Source organism: Globicephala melas, chromosome X (genome assembly GCF_963455315.2).
Source record: "Globicephala melas chromosome X, mGloMel1.2, whole genome shotgun sequence".
Classification (NCBI taxonomy): domain Eukaryota; kingdom Metazoa; phylum Chordata; class Mammalia; order Artiodactyla; family Delphinidae; genus Globicephala; species Globicephala melas.
Window position 1 is genome coordinate 9,766,553 of NC_083335.1, and position 18,654 is coordinate 9,785,206.

At 37.2% G+C, this 18,654-nt stretch overlaps 1 long non-coding RNA gene across 1 annotated transcript in view; it reads right to left on the reverse strand.

Moving 5' to 3' along the window:
- The window catches only part of LOC132594575 (uncharacterized), a 703,896-nt gene that overhangs the window by 172,389 nt on the left and 512,853 nt on the right, over positions 1 to 18,654 (reverse strand). The window contains exon 8 of the long non-coding RNA XR_009560781.1: positions 6,439 to 6,535. This is a non-coding gene — a long non-coding RNA (uncharacterized lncRNA). The remainder of the gene's footprint in view (positions 1 to 6,438; positions 6,536 to 18,654) is intronic.

Consider the following 18,654-nt stretch of genomic DNA (forward strand, 5'->3'; position numbering starts at 1 on the left):
CAAGTTCTTTGAGAAGATAAACAAAATTGATAAACCATTAGCCAGACTTATCAAGAAAAAAAGGGAGAAGACTCAAATCAACAGAATTAGAAATGAAAAGGAGAAGTAACAACTGACACTGCAGAAATACAAAAGATCATGAGAGATTACTACAAGCAACTGTATGCCAATAAAATGGACAACCTGGAAGAAATGGACAAATTCTTAGAAATGCACCACATGCCAAGACTGAATCAGGAAGAAATAGAAAATATGAACAGACCAATCACAAGCACTGTAATTGAGACTGTGATTAAAAATCTTCCAACAAACCAAAGCCCAGGACCAGATGGCTTCACAGGTGAATTCTATCAAACATTTAGAGAAGAGCTAACACCTATCCTTCTCAAACTCTTCCAAAATATAGCAGAGGGAGGAACACTCACAAACTCATTCTACGAGGCCACCATCAACCTGATACCAAAACCAGACAAGGATGTCACAGAGAAAGAAAACTACAGGCCAATATCACTGATGAACATAGATGCAAAAATCCTCAACAAAATACTAGCAAACAGAGTCCAAAAGCACATTAAACAGATCATACACCATGATCAAGTGGGGTTTATTCCAGGAATGCAAGGATTCTTCAATATATGCAAATCAATCAATGTGATACACCATATTAACAAACTGAAGGAGAAAAACCATACGATCATCTCAATAGATGCAGAGAAAGCTTCTGACAAAATTCAACACCCATTTATGATAAAAACCCTACAGAAAGTAGGCATAGAGGGAACTTTCCTCAACATAATAAAGGCCATATATGACAAACCCACAGGCAACATCGTCCTCAATGGTGAAGAACTGAAAGCATTTCCACTAAGATCAGGAACAAGACAAGGTTGCCCACTCTCACCACTCTTATTCAACATAGTTTTGGAAGTTTTAGCCACAGCAATCAGAGAAGAAAAGGAAATAAAACGAATCCAAATTGGAAAAGAAGAAGTAAAGCTGTCACTGTTTGCAGATGACATGATACTGTACATAAGAGAATCCTAAAGATGCTACCAGAAAACTGCTAGAGCTAATCAATGAATTTGGTAAAGTAGCAGGATACAAAATTAATGCACAGAAATCTCTTGCATTCCTATACACTAATGATGAAAAACCTGAAAGTGAAATCAAGAAAACACTCCCATTTATCACTGCAACAACAACAAAAAATATCTAGGAATAAACCTACCTAAGGAGACAAAAGACCTGTATGCAGAAAATTATAAGACACTGATGAAAGAAATTAAAGACGATACAAATAGATGGAGAGATATACCATGTCTTTGGATTGGAAGAATCAACATTGTGAAAATGACTCTACTACCCAAAGCAATCTACTGATTCAAGGCAATCCCTATCAAACTACCACTGGCACTTTTCACAGAACTGGAACAAAAAATTTCACAATTTCTATGGAAACACAAAAGACCCCGAATAGCCAAAGCAATCTTGAGAATGAAAAACGGAGCTGGAGGAATCAGACTGCCTGACTTCAGACTATACTACAAAGCTATAGTAATCAAGACAGTACGGTACTGGCACAAAAACAGAAAGATAGATCAATGGAACAGGATAGAAAGCCCAGAGATAAACCCACGCACATATGGTCACCTTATCTTTGATAAAGGAGGCAGGAATGCACAGTGGAGAAAGGACAGCCTCTTCAATAAGTGGTGCTGGGAAAACTGGACAGGTACATGTAAAAGTATGAGATTAGATCACTCTCTAACACCATACACAAAAATAAGCTCAAAATGGATTAAAGACCTAAGTGTAAGGCCAGAAACTAGCAAACTCTTAGAGGAAAACATAGGCAGAACACTCTATGACATAAATCACAGCAAGATCCTTTTTGACCCACCTCCTAGAGAAATGGAAATAAAAACAAAAATAAACAAATGGGACCTAATGAAACTTCAAAGCTTTTGCACAGCAATGGAAACCATAAACAAGATCAAAAGACAACCCTAAGAATGGGAGAAAATAATTCCAAATGAAGGAACTGACAAAGGATTAATCTCCAAAATTTACAAGCAGCTCAGGCAGCTCAATAACAAAAAAACAAACAATCCAATCTAAAAATGGGCAGAAGATCTAAATAGACACTTCTCCAAAGAAGATATACAGACTGCCAACAAACACGTGAACGAATGCTCAACATCAGTAATCATTAGAGAAGTGCAAATCAAAACTACAATGAGATATCATCTCATACCAGTCAGAATGGCCATCATCAAAAAATCTAGAAACAGTAAATGCTGGAGAGGGTGTGGAGAAAAGGGAACACTCTTGCACTGCTGGTAGGAATGTGAATTGGTACAGCCACTATGGAGAACAGTATGGCAGTTCCTTGAAAAACTACAAATAGAACTACCATATGACCCAGCAATCCCACTACTGGGCATATACGCTGAGAAAACCATAATTCAAAAAGAGTCATGTCCAAAATGTTCATTGCAGCTCTATTTACGATAGCCCAGAGATGGAAACAACCTAAGTGTCCATCATCGGATCAATGGATAAAGAAGTTGTGGCACATATATACAATGGAATATTACTCATCCATAAAAAGAAATGAAACTGAGCTATTTGTAATGAGGTGGATGGACCTAGAGTGTGTCATACAGAGTGAAGTAAGTCAGAAGGAAAGAGAAAGACAAATACCGTATGCTAACACATATATATAGAATTTAAGGGAAAAAAAATGTCATGAAGAACCTAATACAGGAATAAAGACACAGACCTACTAGAGAATGGACTTGAGTATATGGGGAGGGGGAAGGGTAAGCTGTGCCAAAGCGAGAGAGAGGCATGGACATGTATACACTACCAAATATAAGGTAGATAGCTAGTGGGAAGCAGCCGCATAGCACAGCGAGATCAGCTCGGTGCTTTGTGACAACCTGGAGGGGTGGGATAGGGAGGGTGGGAGTGAGGGAGACGCAAGAGGGAAAAAAAAGAAAGGAAAAAAGGATTTTAACTTTCTAAGACAAATCCTGCCTTTCTTCAGGATTTCCCAGAAAAGAGACATAGGCCATCACGTGTATATCCTGACACAGTTCTCCCATTGATTGGCTCCAAACTTGTCAAACCTCCTCCACAAAATATGTTTACCATAACTAGTTTTTTTCCTGATCCCACTTTGAATGTCCAGGGTTTAGGACAGTCAAGTAAGTCAGACGTCTTTCTAATGCAGTGTGAGAACAATACAGAACTCCACATAAAAATAGACTGTTTCAGACCCATCCAGAAGAATTTAGTTGCTGAAGTAGCACAAAGACCTTGCTTTGGTTTTCTTTCCTATAAGAATAGCATTTCCCCAAGGACTAGGTTTGAGTGAGATTCTGGAGGGTACTGTAATTTCATTAAAAAAAAATGTTTTATAGTCATACCTTTCCAACATTCACAAAGAAAAGTTCATTTCTAGCTGAAACTTGATGTCATTCTTTTCTGGCTGGGATGTGAAGATTTGGGGAATGGGTGAAAGAAATTTATTGAGTTGTTAAAAATATATGATGCAGGTCTTGTCTAGTTTTCACCTCCCTGGCACATAAACACAGTTGCTCTCTTTCATGCTTCACTTCTGTCAATCACTGTGACAGGCAGAGTGGAATTCCCTTCCTCTGCCTTCTCAAACAAAAGCAAAAATAAACAACATAATATTTTGATGCAGAACCTCAGCATTTCAGTGAAGGTGAAACTACTTTCCACTTCCAATCCACCTTGAGATCTGTTCTCGGGTTGGGGGGAGCGTGGACCGCAACGGTATTCAGCAGGGTCAGTGGTGAGGGTCGGCATTAGTCTGAGCCCACCCTCAGTGAGCCAGTGGCAAAGGGGAAAGAGCAAAGACATCACGCAGTATGCAGGGTAGAATTGCGTCCAGTCAGCGTGCTTGGCTCTTCATTCCACATGTGAATTCAGAAAACTATTTGAGAAGCAACTTGGCAGAAATGTTTATGCTTGGAGTATAGGTTCTCGAAAACTGAAGGAGTCGAAGGTGACCCATCTTAAAGACCTATCAGGCATAGCGTTATGATTCAGTACTATCAAGTCTTATCTATCAAGTACTATTGGTTTGAATTTTGGAGGGCAAAAAGTAAGAAACTCTTATTACTCATGAATATAAACCTTGCTGGAAAGACCCCATGAGCAAACAAAAGGGAAGATAGAGGCTGGTAGAAAAGTATTTGTACCTCTGCAGAATGTGTGCTCACTGTAGGAGATCTACCTTGGACAGTCTGCTATAAAATCCTGCCCTGTCCAGATCAAAGTGTATAAATTATACCTTGTTGGCATATATTCAGCTGGTAGATTACTATACTCCTCGACTCATTGGTACGTAAGAGCCTAATCAAAGCAGTCAGCTGAGTATTCAATAATTCCTATCATAATTTCATAGACAGTGAAAAAGTCCTATTTTCATAAATACATAAGCTCTTCCCTGATCCTGGGATCAACACTCCCAGCGGATTTCCTCAGAACTTACATAATATATAACAAAAATAAACTAGAGGTCAAAGGAAACAAAAGAAAGAGGCATCAAGGACACAAGTTTAACCACATATAGATACACCTGGAAGTCAACTGAGGGTCTGCAAATAAACAAGTGTAAACCAAGGCACAATGAATAGTGTTTAAAAACTGGCAACAAGTTGTCTGGGTTCAGATCTTGGTTCTGCTATGTACTAGTTATATGACCTTGAACAAGTTACTTTACCTCTCTGTGTCTTGATTTCCTCATCTGTAAAGCCTTATAGAGTTATAAATTAATAGTTGCTAAATGGCTAGAACAGTTCCTGACATATAGCAAGTGTTACATGTATGTATGTATGTGTGTGTGTGTGTGTGTGTGTGTTTGCTCTTATTTGAAGCTACAGTTCTAAATCTAATGGGCACAGAGAGAATATGGGTAGATGAGCGTATACTTTAACATAGATTATTGCCGTAATTTGCATTCAAACAAAAAAAAATGACAGGCCAGCCCCTTTATCCAGCTGGTCTCCTCTCTCTCAGAGAATATTATATGTCTTCCCCTCTTCTCTGTTCATCTCCTTTCCTTCTAGTAATTTAAAAGATTTAACTGAAAGTGCATTTCTTAAGGAAATGAAAAGTGTCCACTCAACCTCTAACACATGAAAGCATAGTACAGTCTCTCAAGGCCCAGCTAGGACACCCCATCGTCTGGAGAATCTTTTCTTGATTTTCCTGGTGGCCTCAGCCCACACTGATCTCTACTTTTCTTGAGCCTACGTAAACAGTGCATTTTGTACCACATCCCTAGCACTCAAACTTGGGAAAATTATCTCAGGATTTTGACTGTGAGGCTTGCTTTGTTCCCCAATAGGATCGTAAGGTTTTGTCAGGTCTTAGAATATAGTTCTATTTTGTCATGCCTTTAATGACTGACTGATTGATCAATCATTAGATTTTCCCCAATTCACTCAATAAACAATCTAACCTTAGCCTATTTCATCCTATTTGAGGCCAAAATTTGAAATTCAGGAGAAAAAAAAATATCAGCACATTCTCACCGTTGCAGAAAAACCTAATGTGTCAACCATCTCAAGTTTTCTTCCCTTCCTTTCATAGCCAAACCATTAGATTATTGAAACAAAATTCCCAGAGAACTGTACTATTTCCTTCATCAGCAATAGGCATAAAGGTTTTGACAGAAATATTACAAACCACAGAGATGCTGTTTTGTACATGGGAAAATACTGGAATCAGGCATTATTTTAGCCAAACTAGGGATTCGAGGAAAGCTGAGTATTATGAGTAAAAAGAAAGCAGAGGCTGCCTCTTTAATGCAGTCAGATAACCAAATAAAGATCCATTCATTTTGCCCCCTGCTCCTTCCTGGTACCTTGTCACCTGCCTGGCCTGCTTGATTCCTCCTTTTCATCATTTCCATCATTTTCATCATTTTCATCATTTCATCATTTCTATTCAAGGGCTATGGTTAGAATCTCAAATAGCCAGAGACAGATACGGGCAGCTAACAGCAAATGGAAAGGTAATAGTATTTCTTTTCAAACACCATATCCAACATTTTGAATAAATAACACCTTCATAAGGGGGGAGGGTAAGGCTTTTAAGTGCATGTATCTGAAAAATGCATTTTAAAATAACTAATGTAAATAAATCATATTCTAGATATTTTCATTCCTACTGTGCAAAACTGCTGGACGTTTTCAAATGATTTCTTTTCATCTCTTTAAAGATCAACAAATAGATTCTTGGTTTTTGTTTTCTTTATGGAATTAAGGTTGAACACTTGCCAGAATTTCGAATGACAGCGATAGAATCACAAAGAAAAGATGTAATTTGTAAGGATACTATCAAAAGCAAATTAGAAGTGTTCTTGGTCTTTTAGTTTGAGACACAATGGCATCTACTCACCTTTCTACCTTGTCAGACTGTCTTCTGTTCAGAATTTCCAAGCTGCTATAATTCTGAGTCATTCTCATCTCTGCTCTTCTGCAATCATTCTGAAAATCTAGAACAAGAATCACAGCAAAAATCGCAGTAAACATACAGGAAAATAATAAATTATCATATTTATTCATTCAACAAATATTTATTGAGAACCTACTACCTGCTAAGCACTGTTATAAATAAAATGATGAACAAGAAAGACATATTCCTTATTCAAAGAGAGCTCAAACTTCGGTAAGAGAGACGAGACACTTTTTACTTTTTAATTCTTTTCAATTAAAACAATTTTTAAAAAATTTTTTTTCTTTTTCTTTTTTTTTTTTTGGCTGCATTGGTTCTTCGTTGCTGTGCATGGGCTTCCTCTAGTTTTGGCGAGCAGGGGCTACTCTTCATTGTGGTGCACGGGCTTCTCATTGCAGTGGCCTCTCTTGTTGCGGAGCATAGGCCCCAGAGCGCGCAGGCTTCAGTAGTTGTGGTGTGGGGGCTCAGTAGTTGCGGCACGTGGGCTCAGTAGCTGTGGCTCGCAGGCGCTAGAACACAGGCTCAGTAGTTGTCGCGCGCGGGCTTAGTTGCTCTGCGGCACGTGGGATCCTCCCGGAGCAGGGATCAAACCCATGTCCCCTGCATTGGCAGGCGGATTCTTAACCACTGCACCACCAGGGAAATCCTGAGACAAGACACTTAACAGATATTTTCTATACAGTAGTGTGAATGTAGGGATGGGAAAAATGCAGGGTGCTCTGAGATCACACAGGAGAGACGTCCAACACACAACCTAAATGAGGGAAAGTGCATGGGCAGGGATCAAGAACGCCTTCCTCCAAAAATAACATCTGTAGAGAAGAACTGAGGCATGTGTAGTCATTTATCAAATTAGAGTGGGAGTAGGTTCAAGGGGGAATGTTCCAGACAGAGGAAATAGAATGTGAAAGGGACCAAAGGGAAGAGAGAGTAATCCATTCAGGAATCTGAAATACGTTTAATAAATTTGTCCAGTACAAGGCTGGTGAAACAGTGAGGTTAAGGGATGAAACTGGAGAGTTAAACATTGAACTCTCAAATCCTACCATGGCTAGTTTGTTTCCAGGGTCTGAGGGCCTTAGCACCAATTCTTTCCATTGTCTTGCAGCATCAGTACTTGGACCACAAAAGTCTAGTGCACCCTTCAACAGCATCTTGCCTAGGTTTATTAATTTCTTATCTTGCAGAATTCCTCCATGCAATGGGCAAAATCTCACAATGCACCATCTAGGAATACCCTTGGACATCTTGATTAATTGAAAGGAGAGAGCTTCACAGCCTTTACCAGTTAGAATTATCCCCCTCAGTTCATGTATCTGACCCGAAATAGATGCCCCTTTCTCAAGAGGTTGGACACAAGGACGACTTCATATTTCAAGAAAGGCTTTGCCACGAAACACATGGGTGTGTGGCTTTATTCTGGTTAGGCACATCAATATATGCACCATTCAAGGCAACCCAATCCACCAAAATAGTTATACACAGAAAGCAACAAAGAAATCATGACCTCACAACCAGTATTTGATTAAGCTAAAGAGTTGAATAAGAGCAATGGAGAGATACCATGAAAATGACCCCTGTTAATAAAATCATAGGAAATATAAAAATACCAATTGTTCCAGCCCTCAGCTCTTAGAAAGATGTCTAAATGTCTCTGAATAGGTACTTGTTTTCCTTAAAAAATCGAGAAATATTTTATTCTTCTCACGGATAAAAACGCTCAGAGCAGATTTATATGTCAGGTCAGTTGGATGGAAATGTTACTATAATATACTGAGCAACTGTGATATGTGAAGCTCTTTAGGAAAAACAGGTCGTGGTCTCTATAGTTTCCACTCTAATGATACTGTGACTACAGCCATATTCAGCATCAATTTATCTTGGATTCTTTTAGTTTTCTCCTGAAGTGTAATTATGGAAGAAAAAGGATTGATGTGGTTAGTAGGAGAAATGGGACGATTACTTTCCATTTTCCAAATTAGTGTTCCAGGAGAGGTTTAATAGGTGTTAGATTTAAAAAGAAAGAAAAGCCAAGTGTAACAAACTTGAACAAATTTCCTTTTCACAGAATTTCTCAAAACATTTTATCTCCTAATACACACTGTGAGTATCCAAAAAAGGGATATCATATTCAATTTTCCCCAAAGGTATTTGTCCTTGTTTTTTATGGAACTCCCTCCAAATAGAGTCTATAAAACACCATGCTAATAAAATACCAGAAGTTATTTATTTTCAGAAACTATGGGTTTCAGGAGGTTAAAAATAAGGTAAAGTACCATGTTCTTAGTGTTCTCTATTATAAATAAACGCCATACTTCAAGCATCCCACCTCAGAAATGAAATCTTCTTTCCTTGAGGCCTTTGGCCCAAATTAATCTTTCGAATCTCTTAGGTGTCATAGCTTTGTTTAGCTATAAGACAACTTAGTATACGCAGCATTCGGTGGTGGAGAGATCACTATCAGTGGATACAGAATGCCGGAGTTTAGTCGGAACTTGGAAATATTGGCAAGTAACAATCAACCTGAACTTCAATGTCTTCAACTATTAAATATAGAGAATAATAGTAGCTAAAATGAATTGACTTATATGTGAATTGTAAAATGTTACATAGTTATACTCTTAGTATAAATTATGCTATTTATATATATATATATACACATATGGGAATCACAGTTTGACTCAACATAATTCTGGTTATACTTCTGTTGTTTAAAATATTTTTGATGATAACACCAATATGTTTTTAAAGTATTTAAAGTAGCACAATTATACCCAGAAGAGTTATTACACAACATTAATATTTTTGTATGCCTTACAGTGATTTTGTACGTAAGATTTCTTCTCTTCCTCCCTTCCTACTCTACCATGCTCAATCAATCTGCTGGAACCATGCTGGAAACAAGAGCACTTAAGTGTTTCAACTTTGTTTTTTAGTTTGCTGGCTATACAAATGAAAAGTAGTATATATCAAGTCCATCCCAATGTTTCATTTCAACAATTTGAAGAATCCTGCATCTATAGCAATTCTTTGCATATACGTACCCTGAAAGAGTCATACACAGCAAGTCGGTAATCCAAATTTCTTCCTCAGGATTACAGCAAGTAAGATTTGATTTTTAGAAGCCAAGACTCAGACATGATGCAAGTCACTCAAGGTGACCCAGCAGGCTAGAACTGGGGACAAAACTCAGAACACTAATTTCCTATCCTGGTTCTCTCCAATTGTCCAGGCACCCTCCTTAACACAATCAGGTTTAACCTACAAGAATACTGGTTAATATCTCCTGGTGCTAAAATGGAATTGGAGGCTTGAAAATGGAAATTGGTTACTTAATTCACTCTAAATCAATGTCTCTGTTGATAATGCATCTGTCAATGTAAGTAGCAGGGATCCAGCTGGGTACTGGTGCATAGCTCCTCAGTCATTGTCTCAGAATGTCTTTGTGACATTAGGGAAAAGATGAGATTTTCAATCAGGGTTCAGCTGTGCTGCCCTTTTTTCAGCACACATTAAAATGCACTTACAGAGACCTCCCTCGAAGGGACAAAGAGGCAAAAGCATTCTTGAAAGAGTAGTGAGAGAGGTTCAGGGACCATTCAGAAGAATAAATTTGAATAGTAAGTACTGAATGCTTATAATAGGCTCACAGAATGTTTAGACATTCAGTATGGGCTTTGAAAAACATCTTGAAACATATGGGTGGTGTGTATACATTGTTGAGTATGTACGTTTGCTGAGAAGGAAAAATCTGTGCATGAAAATACTCCATAGGTTCCTAAAATGAATCATGGACTACATGCAATTAGGCTGTGAGAGAATTCTGTGAGGAGAGGAGCCATGTCTTACATCTCTGAATCACTATCATTTAGCATGGTACCTGGCAGAGAGTAAGTACTTGTTAGCTGTTCACTGGATGAATGAATAATGAATGAATGCACAAATGAACGAATCACAAACATACATATACATATAACACACCATTGTTAATAAGACAGAACACTGAAGACCCTTCACAATTTATCCTCCTCCTCCCTTTATTTCAACTTGCCATGCATACTCTGCTTTGGCCACAGCAAATTACTGAATGTCTAAACATTCTGTGAGCCTATTATAAGCATTCAGTACTTACTATTCAAATTTATTCTTCTGAATGGTCCCTGAACCTCTCAATACTTTGGCCACAGCAAATTACATACCATGTATTTGGATACATCTTTCTGACCTTTTGTTCATAATATTCCCCCTGGATGGAACTTCCTTCTTACTGTTCCTTGCTTAGCATCATTCCTGGCATCATCAGGTTCAATTTGAGTATCACTACCAGTCAGTGCTCTGAAATCTCTCTGTCCAAACTGACAGTATGGTCCTTATCACAATGTAGTATAAATATAACGTATACTATTTATTTTTATATCTCTAGGAAATAATATTACACATAGAATACATATTGCTAAGCTGGAAAACCCAGAAATCTTTCTTTGATGACTCAAAAGGCACTTTAGTATCTTTCAGTGTTTCATAATTACAGGGCAATGTAAAAACTCATATTCTGGGACAGGACCATCGTTGTTAAAACCTCATGTTCTAAAGCCACAGAAAGCTGAGCTGAAAATCCCAGCTCCATCAATTAGTAGCAAATATCTTGGGAAATTCACTCTAGTTTACCACCTTGCCATCCGTAAAATGGGGATTCAATAAAAGTTCCACTATAAATGGCTGTTGTGAAGATCCAAGAAAATAATCTCTGTAGTGTTTGGCACGTAATGGGTGCCGAATAGATATTAGTGAGTATTATTATTAAGCTCCAAATGCTGACAAGTGCTCATCAGTTGAGAAGCTGTGTTATCAAATATCTGATCAATGAAAGTTTACACTGCAGATTTAGCTACGCTGGGAAAAAAACACAGGTCAAGGGCACACGCTCTCATTTTGAGTCTGAGCTAAAATTCTGTCCATATGCAGAGGCCTGTAAGAGGTCACCAGGAGCTGGTACTGAGGGAATGCCAGTAGGAGTTCAGAAAAATTCCTATCAGGAACTCAGTCTCTCCATGACGGTCATAAATTCAGATGAGATTACTATTGGAATGAATATCAGCTAGGTCACCATTAGAAATAAGTAACAGTCTGCAGTCTTGACTTCTAACTCAGCCCAATGGGGCTGGAAGGCACAAGCTCCCACGTACTGTTTGGACCACACATATAGGAAATTAAAGAGCAATTTTATAAGCTGCTTCAATAAATTCATGGCTGAGAAATTTTGGGTTGAGCCAGCTGCTTGAGAGCTTACCAGAAAGAGTTAACTGGACTGTCATCAAATTAGTAAGTCAGTGAGCTATTTACAGAAAGCAATCCATTTGTAAATGGGCCAGTTGACCAGAAAATGTAAAAGTAATACTAATTTTGGGAGGATGTTGAGAAAAGGGAACTCTTGTACTCTATTGGTGGGAATGTAAATTGGTACAACCCCTATGGAAAACAGAAAACGGTAGAGAGTTTCCTTGAAAAACTAAAAATAGAACTACCATAAGATCCAGCAATTCCACTCCTGGTTATTCTGGAAAAAATGAAAACCCTAATTTGAAAAGATACATACAACTCAATGTTCACAGTAGCATTATTTACAATAGCCAAGATATGGAAGCAACCCAAGTGTCCATCAACAGAAACATATATAAAGAAGATGTGGTATGTACACACACATACACACACACACACGCACACACGATGGAATACTACTCGGCCATGAAAAAGAAGAAAATTTTGCCATTTGCAGCAACATGGATGGACTTAGAGAATATTGTGCTTAGTGAAATAAGTCACACAGAGAAAGACAAATACTGTATGGCATCACTTATATGTGGAATCTAAAAAACAAAACAAATGAATGTATATGCAAAGCAGAGACAGATTCAGATATAGAAAACATTTCTATTTTCTACCTTCTTCCAGAGTCATAAATCAACGTTACAATTTTTCATTTATGCGAGTAACTTGTTAATTTTCTGTTTCTTCCACCACACTGTAAGCTCCAAGAGGGCCAATGACCATGTATATTTTGTTTACTGCTCTATCCTTAGAACTTATCTCAAATTCTGGCACACAGTAGGTAGTCATAAATATTTGGTGAATGCAATGATCCATTAATATCCCAGCTGGCAGATTTAGACATGACTTTACGGCCTCTTGCTAATCTTGATGTTCACACTGAGGTTCACTTGCACAAACTTTACATCAGCTTAGGAATCACAATCTTAAATGTTTGCAAGCAAGTTGTAGAAATGAGTGAAGTGGCCCTGGTGTAAAATCAACTGAGAGTAGTTGGGATTATAGACAAATAGTGAATGCAGTGTCTAAAGACATTAAAAAATACTGTACTGGTCAAATGAAACATAATCAGTAGGTTAACAGTTTGTCAGCACTCTTCTGCCTCAATGAGGACATGCTGTCACCCAATACTAGAAAATTTCTATCATCTCCTGAAATCAACTGTCACGTGGAAATAGACAATTAGCCAAGGAGAACTATTTGCTACAAGGAATTCTTAGCTATATCTGTCAAAGTGTACTCATTTATACCATCACCAGAGAACGAATGTAAGTGATGATCTTTGAGTGGGGTCTAATAACCGGGGAGAATAAACTTGAACGAAATAGCAACAGGATGTCTGCCAAAAGTTGATCAATTTTTACCCGAGTAATTTTCCTCTAGAATTGTAATGATCTATGAAATTGAGTCACTTAACAGTAAAAAAACCAGAAACAAACAAATAAAAACAGGAGAAAATGTTAGAAAAATCTGTAACATATAATTGTGTATTTTCAATGAGAATATATAGTATATTGTATTTGTAAAATATATTTTAACTGGCAGGGAGTGACGAAAAGGCAACAAAATAAAATCAGAGAAGATTTCATGGAGATGAAAAACATACTCACTTAATGTAAAACTGTGATGAAGGAAAATAATTAAAAGTATCTAATTTCATTGAGTGCTTGTTATATGCCAGAAGCTGTTCGAAATATGTAACATGTTATATAGCTCATTTACTCCTCTCAGGGCTGTGAAGTAGATATTATTATTACTTTATTGTTTAAAAAATGGGGGAATAGTAAATTTGTATAATTTTTCCAAAGTCACATAGCTAGTAAAGAGAAGAGCTGGGGGCTTCCCTGGTGGCGCAGCGGTTGAGAGTCCTCCTGCTGATGCAGGGGACACGGGTTCGTGCCCCGGTCTGGGAAGATCCCACATGCCGCGGAGTGGAGCGGCTGGGCTCATGAGCCATGGCTGCTGAACCTGCGTATATGGAGCCTGTGCTCCACAACGGGAGAGGCCACAGCAGTGAGAGGCCCGCGTACCACAAAAAAAAAAAAAAGAAAAGAGCTGGGACTCAAAGACAGGTTTTCTTGACTCAAAGCCCTAAAGCTAAATCAAGTAATTCTACTATATTTTAATAACCAACCTAATATGTTCATATACATACATACTTCATAAATATGTATACACATACATGCACACATATATATGGAATTCCACAAAAATATATAGCAGATTTAGGAGAAATAATGAAAAAAAAACAAACTTTGTAGAAAAGAAGGATTTTACAGAGTACATCTATATCTATGCATGACTTTTTACTGTCAAGGAGAGAGGAAAACTCCTATTAGTATCCATAGCAACAAACCAACAAGAAAACAAGCAAATTGAAAACAGCTTACCTGAAAAGAAAACCAAATATAACTTTTATTTGTCATATCTTCCATAACATTAAAGCTGGGAAAAAACTGAACAATGACTACGGAGTTTTGAGAAAAAATAAAATAGCAACAAAATTCTATACCCAGCCAAGCTATTATACACCTATGAAGGCAGCAGAAATACACATATTCAGATATTCAAGGATGAGAAAATATATACCCTAATTATTCTACATATAAAAGAATAACTTTAATAAATCGATATATCAGATAAAACAATTAATTTGAGAATTGGGGGAATGCTATAAAATAAATAATAATGATTAAAGAACTGAGGAAATGTGGAGCATAAGTAACTGTTAAGAAAGCTATGAAATGTTTAATTTTTTTAACATCTTTATTAGAGTATAATTGCTTTACAATGGTGTGTCAGTTTCTGCTTTATAACAAAGTGAATCAGTTATACATATACATATGTCCCCATATCTCTTTCCTCTTGCATCTCCCTCCCTCCCACCCTCCCTATCCCATACCTCTAGGTAGTTACAAACCACCGAGCTGATCTCCCTGTGCTATGTGGCTGCTTCCCACTAGCTATCTATTTTACGTTTGGTAGTGTAGATATGTCCATGCCACTCTCTCCCTTTGTCCCAGCTTACCCCTCCCCCTCCCTGTATCCTCAAGTCCATTCTCTAGTAGGTCTTCATCTTTATTCCCGTCTTGCCCCCTAGGTTCTTCTGACCATTTTTGAGGCAGATTTACACTGAAGCTCATGAAACTAGAGCTTTAAGTCCCCAAGTCCCCTCATACACTCAGACCCCTCCCAGGACCCTGGAAGGAAGGGCCCTAGCAAGGTGTTTACAAAGTCCAATGTTTAAAAAAAAAAAGCAAAAATAAACTATTTTACCTATGATTAGTTTCTACTTAAATATCATTTTTGTTAAACTTCCCCTTGGTCAAAGAGTATCTGGCTAAAACATAACATAAAAAAGTAGATTATAGACATATGCAAGGCAAAGGGTATGCACATTTATACTGTCGGATATTGTTAAATCTTCTTTCAAAGATTATACACGCCTACCAATTGTGAATGACACACTATTTACATTTTTTAATCTTCACCAAACTTATAAACCAAAATATCTAATTTTAAATATTCATATTAAGACTATATTATAATATATACATTAGCCATTTATTGCTTTCACCTGTGAATTATTGGTTCACCTATCCATTTTTATTTTGTTCCATTAAGCTATCACAATGAAGGTAGAATATATAAATTTAAATCCTTAAATGTAAAGCAACCAAGGAAAAGATCAGATTATCAAATAAAAGAATAACAAAGAAACAAAAAATCAGATGGTATTAAAAGAGAGAAGTCAAATATAACAGTAAAATAATCCCTTATTAAAATATATTGACTTTTATATGTTATAAAAATAAAATCAAAACTTTTTTCTTTATAGAAAACATTTACAACAAAATTTCATAAAGTCATATCAATGAAAAGATGGAATCTGACAAAGTTATTCAGGAATAATTTGACAAAGTTATTCAGGAAGGAATATTTGAGGAAGATAGCCATGGGATTTTAGACAAAGGAAGAATAATGCAATGAAATAACAATTTAATACGATGGAACTAAGATCATTTAAAATCCAGTGGCAAAAAATTGTTCTGACGAACCTAGGGGCAAGACAGGAATAAAGACGCAGACAACATAGAGAATGGACTTGAGGACACGGGGAGGGGAAGGGTAAGCTGGGATGAAGTGAGACAGTGGCATGGACATATATATACTACCAAATGTAAAACAGATAGCTAGTGGGAAGCAGCTACATAGCACAGGGAGATCAGCTCCGTGCTTTGTGACCACCTAGAGGGGTGGGATACGGAAGGTGGGAGGGATATGCAAGAGGGAGGGGATATGGGGATATATGTATATGTATAGCTGATTCACTTTGTTATACAGCAGAAACTAACACAACATTGCAAAGCAATTATACTCTAATAAAGATATTAAAAAAAAGACCCAATGCTGCCAAAAATAAGTAAATTTTAAAATCCAGGGGCAGTAGATGGAACAAAACACAGAGTGTGTATCTATACATATATATATATATATATATATAAATTTGGAAATTTCTCTATGATAAAGGTGGCAATTATAATCAGTGGGACAAGAAGATATCTGCATTTCTCAATGGGGCTTTTTTTAATATTTTGGACAGGACATTTATTCTTTATGCAGCATTATACCACATACTGAGGGACATTTAGCATCCTTGGTCTCTATATTCTAAATGTCGGTAATACCTCCTAGTCACTGTGACATACATAAAAGTCTATACACACTTAAAAATTCATCTTAGAGGGGAGATATTGCTTATAATTAAGTAGCCGTGGTATAAGTGGTATGGGAAAAACTGGCCACCCATCTGTAAAAACAATACTAAAAATAAAATTAGATCATATATCAAAAATAATTTTTTATGGATTAAAGATTTAAAAAGTGAAACCTTACTAAGAAAGTATTGGTAATAATTATGGACCTTAAGCTTTGGGATCATGACCACAAAGAGTCTAATTATAAAGAAAACAACTGGTAGATCTTTATTTGATGTTAACACTAAAAAATATCCTAAACAAATGTCATAGGTAAACAACAAACTGGGGAAGAATTTTCAAGATGACCCAAAATGAACACCTGATATCTTTAAATTACAAAAAGTTTTCTTTAAATGACTTAAAAGTATGATAGTATTTTTTTAAAAAAATGGTTCGAGACTGCAAACAGTGAGCATAAGAAAACTATTCATGTGAAAATGACTCTACTACCCAAAGCAATCTACTGATTCAAGGCAATCCCTATCAAACTACCACTGGCAGTTTTCACAGAACTAGAACAAAAATTTTCACAATTTCTATGGAAACACAAAAGGCCCCAAATAGCCAAAGCAATATTGAGAACGAAAATTGGAGCAGGAGGAATCAGGCTCCCTGACTTCAGACTATACTACAAGGCTACGGTAATCAAGACAGTATGGTACTGGCACAAAAACAGAAATATAGATCAACGGAACAGGATAGAAACCCCAGAGATAAACCCACGCACCTATGGTCACCTTATCTTGCATAAAGGAGGCAAGAATATACAGTGGAGAAAACACAGCCTCTTCAATAAGTGGAGCTGGGAAAACTGGACAGATACAAGTAAAACTATGAGATTAGAACACTCCCTAACACCATATACAAAAATAAGCTCAAAATGGATTAAAGACCTAAAAGTAAGGCCAGAAACTATCAAACTCTTAGAGGAAAACACAGGCAGAACACTCTATGACATAAATCACAGCAAGATCCTTTCTGACCCACCTCCTAGAGAAATGGAAATAAAAACAAAAATAAACAAATGGGCCCTAATGAAACTTCAAAGCTTTTGCACAGCAATGGAAACCATAAACGTGACCAAAAGAAAACCCTCAGAATGGGAGAAAATATTTGCAAATGAAGCAACTGACAAAGGATTAATCTCCAAAATTTACAAGCAGCTCATGCAGTTCAATAACAAAAAAACAAATAACCCAATCCAAAAATGGGCAGAAGACCTAAATAGACATTTCTCCAAAGAAGATATACAGATTGCCAACGAACACATGAAAGAATGCTCAGCATCATTAATCATTAGAGAAATGCAAATCAAAACTACAATGAGATATCATCTCACACCGGTCAGAATGGCCATCATCATAAAATCTAGAAACAATAAATGCTGGAGAGGGTGTGGAGAAAAGGGAATACTCTTGCACTGCTGGTGAGAATGTGAATTCATATAGCCACTACGGAGAACAGTATGGAGGTTCCTTAAAAAACTACAAATAGAACTACCATACGACCCAGCAATCCCACTACTGGACATATACCCTGAGAAAACCATAATTCAAAAAGAGTCATGTACCAAAATGTTCATTGCAGCTCTATTTACAATAGCCAGGACATGGAAGCAAGCTAAGTGTCCATCATCGGATGAATGGATAAAGAAGATGTGGCACATATATACAATGGAACATTACTCAGCCATAAAAAGAAATGAAATTGAGTTATTTGTAGTAAGGTGGATGGACCTAGAGTCTGTCATACAGAGTGAAGTTAAGTCAGAAAGAGAAAAACAAATACCGTATGCTAACGCATATATATGGAATCTAAGAAAAGAAAAAAAAAAGGTCAGGAAGACCCTAGGGGTAAGATGGGAATAAAGACACAGACCTACTAGAGAATGGACTTGAGGATATGGGGAAGGGGAAGGGTAAACTGTGACAAAGTGAGAGAGTGGCATGGACATATATACACTACCAAATGTAAAACAGATAGCTAGTGGGAAGCAGCCGCATAGCGCAGGGAGATCAGCTCGGTACTTTGTGACCACTTAGAGAGGTGGGATAGGGAGGGTGGGAGGGAG